At 40.2% G+C, this 12891-nt stretch overlaps 1 protein-coding gene across 1 annotated transcript in view; it reads right to left on the bottom strand.

Moving 5' to 3' along the window:
• GRM5 (glutamate metabotropic receptor 5) overlaps positions 1–12891 on the bottom strand; it is a 217074-nt gene that overhangs the window by 152513 nt on the left and 51670 nt on the right. The window lies entirely within an intron of this gene.

The following is a 12891-nucleotide window of genomic DNA, read 5'->3' on the forward strand; positions in this document are numbered from 1 at the left end:
GCATAAGCATGTAAAGTGCTAGAAACAGTAACACTGCATGAGACTTGCCTTGAGAGCCCTGAGGGATGGGGTCAACGTTAAAGCTGCTACATACCGGGAACAGAGAGCAATCTTAGGAACAGTTTTGTAGTTCCACACATCCAGATTCCCCTTGGTCTGTCTCTGAGAACTCCCAGCCACCTAAACCACTAGAAATGCCTGGATGCAGCATCCCCAGACAGAATCGGTGGGGCTGAAATTAAGGCTAGAAATCAAATTCCTTTCTGGAAATTTCTCTTCTGAGATGTGCAAATAGCAACTAATTCAAACTTTTTCAGTTTGTACCCTTTGGGTCAGGCCTGGCTGGGGAGTCCCAAAGGTGGAAGGATTTTCAGGTGTTCAGTTCCTCAGTCAGTGAGGAAAACATCTGGTCTTTATTTAATAGGCTCGGCTGTCCCTTGGCACATCAAACTACCAGCTCCTTTTCAAGGCAGAAGGCAGCAGAAGATACCAGAACCTGCCTCTGAGCACAGAGAGAAGGTGCAGGAGTATGCAGGAATGTAAATTTACTATACTCTTTCAGGAAAAAAAAGGGGTTCAAGGTGAAGAATTCTCTTTCCTGAACATAAGTAAGTTCCTGAACTTGAGTAGACTCCCTCCATAGACCTCTCCCTTTTTTAAAGCACAGATGTCTATTAAACCTATACCTGAGGGAGCACCCCACATCTGCCTACCCACCTGAGCAACAGCACCTCTGCTCTCCCCAGAAGCACACATGCCTTCTGAGAGAGCGGAGCGTTGGTCAAGGTAGATCTTCCCTGATTCTCAGCAAATAACGTATGTTTGGATGTATTCACCTCAAATCCCCTTTACTGGGGACAGAAAGGACAATTTATCTTACCGAAGATCTGAATCACCCTATGTGCATGCCTGCAACTCTCCACTGATTGAGCTCAGACCAGTTTAGTGCTGGTCTTAGATGAGATGAATCCTGCTTTTCTCCGTCAGTACTGTAAATGGCTGGATAAAAATCTATTTAAATCAAGAATGAAATTATGATGTAAAACCATTGCTGCTTATTTTGAAGAGGAATAGGTCCTTTTCTCTGGTACGTATGACTCAATACACATTTCAGAGAATCAAGATACAGCCTGAGCCCAAGATGGGCTTCACTTTTCAAGAAATGTAACAGAAAATACCACTGCTAAAACCTCAGAAAAACCCCCAGTTGATTCCCTGCCTAGGATATACATCCTGACCCTGGGCGGATTTCTGGGCGCTTCAGAGGAGAGCTCAGAAGAAAGATGCGTGGTTTCAATGGTCAGCTGGGAACACTGGGACTGCATTCCTGTGGGAGTGACATTCTGCATCTCTCACCTGAATCACTGCAGTTGAATGAAACGCAGGCAGGCTCGGTGGTACCTGTTGCTGTTTGTTGCTGCTGTTGTTCCCAGGGTGCTTCTTTAGTCCTATTGTTTTCCACCGGGAGAGAGGAGTTAATGCTTTGTGGAGTATGAATCATTTAGTCTTCTGGCTACAAGAGCACAATCAGAATGAAATAGCAAACTGTCAAGGAGCTTCTGGCTGCCAGTAGCTGAAATTGGCATATTGAGTTCAATGTAGTGTAAAATAATGGGGGGAGATTATTAGAAAACACTAATTACCTTTACCCAAGCCCTTGTACAGGGAGATCCCTCATGACAAGGACTTATGGAGCAGCAAGAAGTAATTAGGTTTTTGACAGAGTGATTGCTGCATAAGTAATTAAGCTATCTATTTTCTTATTATTGCTACATAATATCCGTTATGCATCTTGTGGTAAAAATAAAAAATATATCTAAACTTTCTCAAAAGTTTCAGCTAAGAGATGACAGCTGCAGAAGCAGGTCTATCTTTGATTTTTGTTTATTAAGAAAAACAACAACTGTGTATTTATTACTCCTCTTCTATGTAAGGCAATTCCAAGTAACCAGCTATCAACAAAACCAGACAAACAACCTGCAGTTAGTGTTTTGGTTTCTGGACATTCACTTCTATGCAGGAGTTCCTAGATGTTTGTATAACTATCTGTGGTCAGGGCAAGTAACTAAATAACACATTTCAGTATATTACTTCTGCTTAACTCTCCTCCCAAATTTCTATTAAGTTTACAACTAACATGAAGCCCTGCATTTTGTGATAGTCACCCTCTTCAAGATATCGCTGAGCTGACAATACATTACAGTGTAATTTTCATGTCAGAACTGATCAGATAAAGTCAAGTTTGGGTGTTTAACATGCTCTTTTTCTTACCCAGACAACCTCCAGGTGATGCACATTTAGCTATGAAAAGTGAACTGATTTAGCCAAACCCTGAAACCTTTGGACACATGCAGAGTTTGGAAAATTATTCAAACAGAAGCATATTTAACTTACTTTGTTTTAACTGCTGGGACACATGGAATAATTTTCCTTTTGGTATGTTTTGGTGGAAGTATATTAAAAAATCAGCTCAATCATGGTTAAAAAGTCAGCACGCAAGATTAACATTGGTTTGTGCATATCAGCACTTAGAGACAGAGAATGTTTAACAGCATACTAGTTAAAACACTTTAAATCACCGGCTTTGTAACTATGCATTTTCCCAGATAGAGATGACTGACTTCTTACTATTCGGCCAATCTTCACTTACTTTATTCTTACTAACCAACATGAATAAATTTTGAAGGATATGACCCCTTAGTAAATACAGGTTTTATTTTATCAACTTTGCCTTCCTAATTAAAATACTGTTCATTTAATTCATTCTGTTATTACAGCGTTTCTACTTAAAAGGGAAAATATCAACAGAATTCAGCTTGGGCCATATTCCTTGAAATAGTACACGGGTTTTTATCTGCTTTTCCTGAAAGCAGTATATTCTTGCCAAGATTTATACTGTCTTTTCAAGGCAGTAGTGAACTGAATGCCACCAGAATGAGGCTGAGAGTGTTTTGGTATTTCATTCACGTTATCAGTCGCCTTCAGCCTTCACCTCTGGAGACACAACAGCTTCACTAACAACTATCAATTCAGCCATAGTGAGGGGGAAATGCGCTGCTGTGTGCGCTACTTTGTCATTTTAATAGAGTGATAGAAAAAATGAATTACGCCACGAGTTTACAAATCAGAAGTTTTCATTACTCCGAGTAAGATTCTTCCATAATCACTCAGCAGTGTTAGTGAGATGGGTTCCTTGGTATAAATCTCTGCCATGCGGGTAATGTTTTTATGTTCAGATCTTCAGGGTGTTTTAAGTACAACTAAATCATCTCAAATGTGGAGTTAGAGAAAGCATCTCCCTGCCTTTCTGATCCCCACTTCTCTAACAGAAAAACGGAGCATGTGTAACAATAGCCGTGGAACTGGAACAGTCGAATGAGTATTGTCCTAGTGATCCAGTATTTCTTTCCCTTTATCTGCCACACACTTTTCTCATGTTTATCTATACAAAGGGCCTCTGTCAGAAAGACGTGAACAGAAGTGATGGCAGATTTGCCAAGAGAAAAGGCTGTTTCTGGACCACGTGATCTTGAACAGATTCTCTTTATTAGGAGGTGGGAACATGGAACTACAAACCCCTGGGTCTTTCCCTCTCATAAATACCTTCTCTGTATCCAGACGTGTGTGTGGTTTGTGCGTGTGCAGTGAGTCACTATTCCTAGGTGCAGACTCTGGGATGATGCAGATAAAAAAAGAAAGAGAAAAATAGAAGTTGTGGAAAATAACATACCCACATACTACAGAGAAAGATAATAGAAAGGAAACCGATCTTAACCACTAATCAGTACCTTCCCACAAATCCCTATTTGTCACCATGTTCATTTTAAAAAAGCAGAAATAGGTTTGGGTTTTTTTTGGACAAACATATGTCAAGCTTTTAATGGAGATCATTTTAGACTCGCTACACTTTACACCAAATATAGCTGTTCTAAAGATCAGAATTTTTCAGGGATAATGCTAACTTTCATCCAGTTCCAACCACCTTTAAAAGTTTCTAGGGATATGTACCGGGTCACATTTTCATTCTTAGCTTTAATGTTTTAAATAGTTACCTTTTATCATATAGCCTACACAGAATGGTGGAATAACAATGCTGGAATTTAAGATCTTCATTTCTTTTCACTTCTTGAATTCTTGTTTTTGAGAAGAAAGCATCTCATATTTTCTCAAGTTTAAATAGAGGTTTTCATTGTTCCAAGAGTATTTTTAATGCTTTTTCTTATACTTGGAAGAGTCTCTTTCATCATCAATATAGGCTCACCTCAGAAAATTCTCTGTGGGCATTGCTTATCACTCTCAGAAGACATATTTGAAATGAGCAATCTTAAGCGAGCCACCCATAGACTTCTCCCATCCTGTGTTTTAATAAGGTGTTGAACAGAGTAGACCTTTCAAGTCAAAAGTAAAATCAGAAGTGTATATTCCTTGTGGGAGGACAGAGATGCACCCACAAATGGACATGATTTCCCAGCAATGCCACTGACATAATTTTATGCAGAACTGCAAGTATGGGTCTACTGGCAATATGGAGCTGTCTCTGAGATTGCCTCACTGTTTTTCAACTGTGTAAGTCATGCCATGGATTTGTCCTTTTCCAGTGAAAGTAAATCTCATATAATGCTCCAGGATTCTTTGCCAACTCTTTTTCTGTGCTTTTCCCCATGTCTCGTTTCCACTGGGAGAATAGAAATCTCATGTTATTCCAAAGCATAAGACATGTTTTCCCTTCATACCCAATGTTATCAAAGGAGACTGAGGGTAAGCATAAGTCATCAAATATATAAATAGTAGTCTTAGAAAGGCAGGGAATTAACTGCTTCCTTTGTTCACATGGCTAGGACCAGAAGTAAGCGGCTTAAAACAACCGGTTTAAATAGGTAGGTTAGGCATTAGGAAGAGTATAAGAAGTAGTTAGGCATAGGAAACTGTTGCCTGAGGAGACTGTGGGATTTTTATCTTTGAAAGATTGTAAGCAGATCCATCCAAAGAGGGATCAAGCATCCTGAGTTCCTAGCCACCACCATTCCCTACAGTGCTAAGGCACAACTCTATTCAAGTGTATTGACTGACAAAGCTGCCCTCCCTTGGTTGTTAATGCCAGTCTTAGATAAGAAAGATCAGATCCTTCAGGAAATAATAATTTAATTGGACACACTCATGATTTGTCATGTCATGAGAAGGATATATTCATTACCAAGGCCAACTAATTATTTGTTTCCTATTGAGCAAGACTGCCTATTGAGCTCACTGAATTTGTGCTACTCTATAGAAGTACTTGAATAATCAAAAGACCTTGGAGCCTCGTAGTCCAAAAGGCAACACAGGTAAACAGTAAAACACAGTGTCTAGCCTGAGTTGCTCACTGTCTAAAGTAATTCTGAAAGGCAGATACAGAGAAAAAGCAAATGCATATAAAAGTAATGACACATGCAAAATGACCAATATTTATAGTGCCGGTACTAGTATTAAAGCTCATATCTCCTAGGACTAAGCTCTGCATTCATGACCTACCCCCGCATGCTTCTTTCTTTTTATTCATAATGCACTGCACAAGGGTTTCCTTACAAAGACACCAGCTTTGATTTAGCAGGTTCCTGAACTGCAGATCATTTATAAATTTAAGAATGCTCCAGGAAGAATTTGCTCTGCTGTGATTTCTGCATTATTTGCTGTTGGCCGCTTCCAGAAGCAACACATTGATTTGGTGGACCTTTGATCTGACCTGATACAGCCACCTTTATTTTCTAATGTTATGTTTTCAGATGTGTAGGACCTGAATTTCCTCTCAGAGACGTACACATCTCTTATGGACATAAATAGAAGGTGTGCTCACTTGCCAATATGCTCACTAGGAAATTCTCTGATGTTTCCTTGATACCATGTCACACCTACACATGCTCCAGGAAAGATACAGCATTCCTGTGAGGGCAAAATGAAGACATTCTTCCAAACATGCTTACAGCTTATTCCCATCCCCCACTGCCTCCAGCCATATCAGTGACTGTGAAATTGGTCTGCAAGATACAAGATTGTTTAGAAACAGTTAGATACAGATCCTTTTTTTTAAAAAAAAATAAATAATAATTTAAAGAGGTAAGATTAAAAAAATCAAGTTGATTGATTGATTTGCTTTCAGTGCAGATGTTTACCTCACTTGTCTCCCTAAAATTTTGAAGCATAGCTTGTGGGGTCCTTAGTTACGTAAGGACTTAATCTTTTGTGGTTCACATCCTAGAAGAAAAATTATGCTCCTTTTGGTTATTACACAAGCAGCCTTGAGGTGCCAATCTTCAACCTGCAAAGCCAAGCTTCCATCTGCAGCAGGACACAGCTGAGGGGTGCTGCTCCTCACCTTGAGGGTCTCTGAGCTACAAAGCTGCCAGGTAAATGGAGAACACAAAGCTTCTTTCTAAAACTAAGTTATTCTTTACCCTCTAATCTGCTTAACCTCTGAGGACACTGTTTGGATATAGGAGAGAAGACAGCTTTTCTCTTCCCCAGTCTCTTTTACAGCTCTAGAAAAGTAAACCTTTGTTTTACTGTGAAGTTCTTTGTCTTTTGGGTGGCAATGAAGATTCTGACTTAATGCTGCTAATTGCAGTGCATTTAATTACTAGGTATAATATGATAGCTGCTTCCTTGGGCTACACATTGATGCCTGACAAGAGTACTGAGAGATAAATGAGTGGGCAGTAGGCAGTTGCCTTAGAGGGAACAGCGTTCAGGGGAGGCTGTAGCAGGCTCCTATCTACTGCAGCTTGAAGAAGAAGGGAGCAGACTCCTCACAGGCTGGGGCTGCATGATTGTACTCTGAAAGTATATTTTAACCTGTTTGTTTTGTCCCTGGAGAAGAGATCTGCACGCTTCTACGACATTTAGCTTCCACATTTTTGTCAAAGGCTGTCCAGTTAGGACTGTTCTAGATAGAATAATTTTGACTGATTAATTTCTCCCTGAAGAAGCAGAAATCACCAAAAATGAATTTAATGCATATTTCAGGTCTGCAAAAATTCATATTGTCATTTAAGAACTTATCCACCCATTGAACTTGTACAAACACAGAAAAAGGAGTGTTAACCTACACCACACAGCATACTTTAAGGAGGGAAATCACATCCTCTGCAGTGAGATCTTTCTTTTTCTAACAGACACTTTTACAAGTCTCATGAAAGATCTCTTTGAATTATTGAAAAGAACTCATGTCACTCAGATAATCTATCTCGCTTTAATTTTCCTGCAGCAATAGCTGCCCTTTTTGGTTGCTAACCAGATTTTCTTCACATATTGCTGAGTTTCCTACCAGCCAAATTACTTTGGGGACTTCCCGGAACTAATGGTCCTCCACACTTTATTCTCCTTCCTTATCTCTACTACTCACCTTCTACTGAGCTCACTTCGCTGCAACATCTGTGAGACTCAGAATCAATAATTTACTCCAATCCTTCCCTCAGGAGCGAAGCAGGTAAATTTTATTAGGAGTGGTAATTTGTGAAATTTAGGAAATACTTGTGTTGTTCTGAGAAGAATGGGCATTGCTTCAGTGGGCCACCTTCCCTCTTGCAGAGCAAGGAATTGCTTGTGATCATCACACTGCTGGAACTGGTGTCCTCCTTCAGCGGGACATGCTTTGCCACTAATGGCATGCTCGAGAGGGTTCCCCTTACCCTGGGGCACAGCCTGTTGCATATCACAGAACGCAGTGAATTCTGAAAATGCAGGATGTGGGTTTTAATCTTTGCAAGGGCATTTAAAAGCATAGTCATCAAGTTCTGATTGCACGTCAAAGAAACATGGAAACTCTGTGGGGTGTCCTGTAGTTCTAGGTTTCCTGCCTCTTTGCTGCAGATATTGTAAGCAAGACACAATTTTATACTATTTCTGCAGACCCTTGACTGAGTAAGTACCTAAGAGCCATGTGGAGATTAAATCAGACATAAATTTCAGTGATGTTTCTCCAACTGGACAGCTGAAAATCAGAATCAATACTAGAACCTAAGGAACCATTTTCATCTCTGCTAGATTTTTTTACTGGTTGTGTTTAATTTTGTCATTTTATACTAAAGGAAGTCCAGATAATCTTAACTAACTTGCCTTTACTCAAACAAGGTAGTCAATACCAGAGTAAATCTGACACACGTTATGCACACTGGAACATGCAGCATATAGAAATCCCAGTAATTCCTTGCAGATCAATACTGCCTCTGGAATGCCATTTGGAAGCTGGAGATGCTGAGCATGCTATTTTATCTCTAAATGCCTTTACTTCCCTCTCTCCTTTCCCTTTTCCTCTCAAGGTAGGAAAAGTCCTACTGTCTTGCATTTGGAATTACAAATCCTTTGCAAAATTTCTGTCTTTTGTTCTGTAGGTTTGTATAATAACTGATTTTATGCTATTAAATAAAACAACCCAGGGCTGTTCTCTTGTCTGCAGATAAAGGGCATGCAAGGCCTGCAGCCATGTATCTTAACATTCTTCTACCCCAAAACAGAATATCTATGTCCAAACTACATCTTGGTAACAGTCCCTGACAGTGCTGTCACCAACACCATGCTCAAGTCCCATCCCAGAAGTGTTAGTTGCTATAGGATAAAATAGTGCCAGCAAGCAAAAAATAGAATAAAATCATTCAGTAGTGTGGTACTGTTCTCTGAACCATTTTGTTTAGAACAGTTACAGTCAATAGGCATGATTTCAGTAGTAGCTAATCATTTCTATTGTACTATAGAAAATCATGTCACCTGGCACTAAAATACTTAGTCATTCTGAGGGATATTTTGGAATTCTTGTAGATGAAAGGCATCAGATGAATTTATCACTGGAGAGAGTTATTGCAGATGTTTTTTTCAAACATCAGAAACTAGTAGTCAACAAGAGCAGGATGAAGGCAGACATACAACATGAAAGAAAATTTCAGCTATTGGAGCTGTTACATAAAACGAGGAACAGCTGAAAATCACCTACAACTACATAGGTTTTATCTGCACAATTAATACTCCATATTTTCTTCTGAAATATGTTCCAAAATTATTCTGTTATGTGAACTTATGATTTACTCTTTAATGAATTTTATCTATAAGGATATCTCCTGGCGTATGACCTGTGGATGACAGAAGCAAGAAGGACAAACAGATGAAGCCTGGTGTCCATATCTCAATTAAGTTGAATAATGGTTACGTTAAAATATTTTTTTTTTCACATTTGAAAGACAGCACACTCACCTTTTTATTTGAGGTTAAGTCCAGTTCCTCAAGGTTCATGAGGTAAATATTTGCTGAGCATTTAAGATGTTTTCCATGAATCAAAAAGCTCTGGAATGCTACAATCACTAATGACGTGCCATCTTTCATCTCTGTCACAGGCAGGCAATGTAATTTTAGGAACTGCATAGTACATCAAGAGTGGAGTGTTTATTGAAGGATATCTTTCCTCCTCCCCTTGGGACTGTACAGGGTGATTTATTTGATAGGCACTCTCCTTGGCCACTACATTTTCTGTTTATCTGAGCATAAAACAGGTGCTATGAGGAATCCTTAGCTTTCAAAAATCTCCGTATTTTTGCAAGGCTTCAGATTTGAAATATTAGAGGTAAACCCAAATCAGAAACGGAACAAAAAGCCAAGTGGAAATGTTAATTTCTTGTGGTTTCCCATAGAGCTACTGTGTGGCTTAGGGACTTTAGTACTTTCTGCATTTTGAAATAAAATAAAATAATCCTCCATTTCACAGAACAAGGGTGAAGCAACATGCATCTGTGAGATAACAAATATGTATCCATTAGTAGATGAAGTTTTCCATGTGAACCCATTGCATTTCAGTGATAGGCATTCTCCCTACACTTGGAGTGGCCTTTTCTAACCTTCTCCGTTGAATGGGCAGCCCAGAGCAACTCAAGGATCACAGCATGAGTGAAAATATAAATCTTTTCCCAGTCCATTTTCCTGCATAGCTTCACAAAAGAAATCAGTTGCATGAGCCTTCTTTTATTTCGGATGTAGCTCTTTCCCTTTTGAGTGCTCTGAACCATCTGCTCTTTTAAAAATCCTCTGAAATGCCTTTTCCACCTATAAAAATGATGCACAATAAAGTCCCCAACATAATCTGCTTGTAAGATCTGGGTTTGTCCTGGTGTCACACCCATCCCAGGTCAGTGACTTGGGCTGTCCTACACAGAACCAACAAGCCAAGCTCTGGACCAACAATTAAATATTTGTGGACAACAAAGGCAAACAGCACAAACCAAGAGAACACACAGCACATCAAGGTTCTGGGAAATGGAGCTTTAGATCCCTGCAGGAACTCAGGCCATCAATAGACAATGATATTATTGTCTTGCATCCCATCTACATCAAGAAACCTTCCTGCAAGTTCCCCGCTTTTTCTTTTTCTCCACTCCACCCCCCCACCCCCTCACCCCCCTTCTTGTAATGCTGAGCATTTTTGTGGAACATAACCGGTCCACAACATCCCACACTCTGCACATGAGTCTTGCAACCCTGCAGGGACATGAAGCAGTTCTCTCTCCTGATTAAGGGTAACTCAAAGCCAAACAAAAGTGCTCAGTAGGCAAAATGAGTTGTTTTATTTCTCACTTATAGCTGGTTTATAGCTGGCTTCTAGATCCTTAGGATCTCTGAAGTGTAGAGCCGAGAGACTACATCACCCCAGCTGTCCTCAGCTGTCTGATGCAGCCAAAGGAATGCTCTGGTTGGGTGACGATAAGTGCAATTAGTTTACATCTGTCCCCAGCAGCTACTGGCTGGGAACAGGTTAACCTACTTCTGAGAAACCACTTCTCATCCAATACCTTGGAATCTCTGTTAATAAATGGAAAGGATATAAAACAAACCCATACAGTTTCATCGTAAACACTTCTAGTTCAGGCTACATTTTTCACTCGTAAATTCTATAGGACTGCCACACGCATGGACACACATAAATTGGTCTGGTAGAATTAAGAATTTTTGTTTTAACTTCAAACACATTAAAGTTTAGACTTCTGAAAGAAGCTATCACTTTCAATTTACTGAATGGAAGGCATCTACTGAATAACAACTTTCTTATAACTAGGCATGACAACTCCTACTGCAGGTAGAAACAGGTATTTTTCACCAAAAAAAAAGCAAAGCCAGTTCTTTCTAGACCTTGCTTTTTTGAAGACCTAAGCTGTATTGCTTCGTTCTTATTCACAATCGCCAGTTCCTGAAGTCCTTATAAAGGCATCTCAAGGGCTAAGTTTAGCAGTGCTGTACATAAACAAATCCCATACAAAATTAAGTATGGCTTGGAGTCTGGAGGTGTCAAGGGCCAACATATTTTTTGCAAATGATACTTATGTGCTTCTAGATTTGTGTGCTGCTGCACAGAATTGGCAACTTCTTGTGTTGGATAGAAGACAGCAAAGGTCATGTGGCACCAGATTCAGTTAGAGATAGTGGAGGCGGCATTTGCTCCGCTTTACTCTAAACAACTGGCGGGTAGGCTTTTCCACCAGAGCTAGTCATCAAGAGAGACTTTGTACAAGCCCTTTTCTATAAATGTGATTTCTCTGACCTACTTGAAAGGTCCACATTACAAACAAGGGACCTAAGAAGGTCCTGTTTTTCTCCTTTAACTATAAAGGGAATCCTGATTGCTAGCCCACATGGAAGTGTCTAAATTGTAGACATCTAAATATATTTAGGTCAATGTCACTCTGAGGGCTTTGGTCCTTTTGGGTGTCAGTCCAGGCAAGGGCCAAGATAATTTGTGGAAGAACCTACAGATAAAAAGTATTTGAAAAGAAGGGTGGACACAGTTGCTATAAGACAGAGAAATATTGAAGGCATTCACATCTGAAATTGCCAAAATGTAGGCTGATGCCACAGAGTAAGGGTAGAGGCAGGAGTCCCTGTTGTTGCCTGCTTGCGTTCCCCTTTGCCCGAGGGGAAGAGAAGCTGTGTGCAACAGGGCGGACAGGAGATAGAGGCGGGTGTCCTACCAGCAGGACAGTCAGCGTCCCAGCTTTCAAGACAGCTGGGCAGAGGTGCAGTCCTTACAAGTTTCCCTGAAGGTCTCACCAGGACATCTGATTTCATCAACACCGTTTTATTTGTGTTCCTGTAGGGTTTGTGCTTGGGACAGCATCAGGTCATCCTTCTAACAATGCTCTGCAAAGTCATCAGGCCACATTGGCTGACTTCTGGCATGCTCCAGTTTGTGGTCAATACACTGTTTTGCTCATCTTATTTAGGGTTCACTTGTTGAATACGTGCCAAATACAAAAATCCCCTTAAGTTTATGTAAGTATCTTTTACTTCTCTGTTTACTAGCCCAGAGCCTTTTCCTGCTGGGTAAACACATCTGAGTGAATTTCCCTTTCTGCCTTCAGTGGTTAGGGAAGGAACCACTGACATCATTGAGCTAAGAGAAAGGCTTACCTATATATTGCCTTTAGGAAGTATGCACATGTCAGCAGATTGGCTGGAGAATAAAATGGGACGGTTAACAAACTTTGTTTGGGGAATATCTATTTCAGGTCCACCCAGAGGCCACATCAGCAATTCTTAACACAATGTTACTTGAATGAGGCATAGCTTCAGGCCGTATGTGTACATGATGCATTTTAAACTGCAGTGAGCAAAATGGATGATACAGATGAAATGTTTGTGTGCCAGCCTTCCCTTACACAATGCTATTAGGACTGGCCAAGCAGTCTTGTGTTTGCCTGGCATGTCATGAGGATGATGCATGTCTTTGTAGAATATGCACTGCTATGACATGGCTGACATTACCTTCTATCTTTTAGATATGTGCATATATAGGACAGAACATGAGTATGTGCTTTACATATGCTTGACTGGACTGTTGTTTTTTGCCCTACAGGCTGGCTATAATTGTGTAGCATTACTCAC

The sequence above is a fragment of the Falco punctatus genome, assembly GCF_963210335.1.
Source record: "Falco punctatus genome assembly, chromosome: 2".
NCBI lineage: Eukaryota > Metazoa > Chordata > Aves > Falconiformes > Falconidae > Falco > Falco punctatus.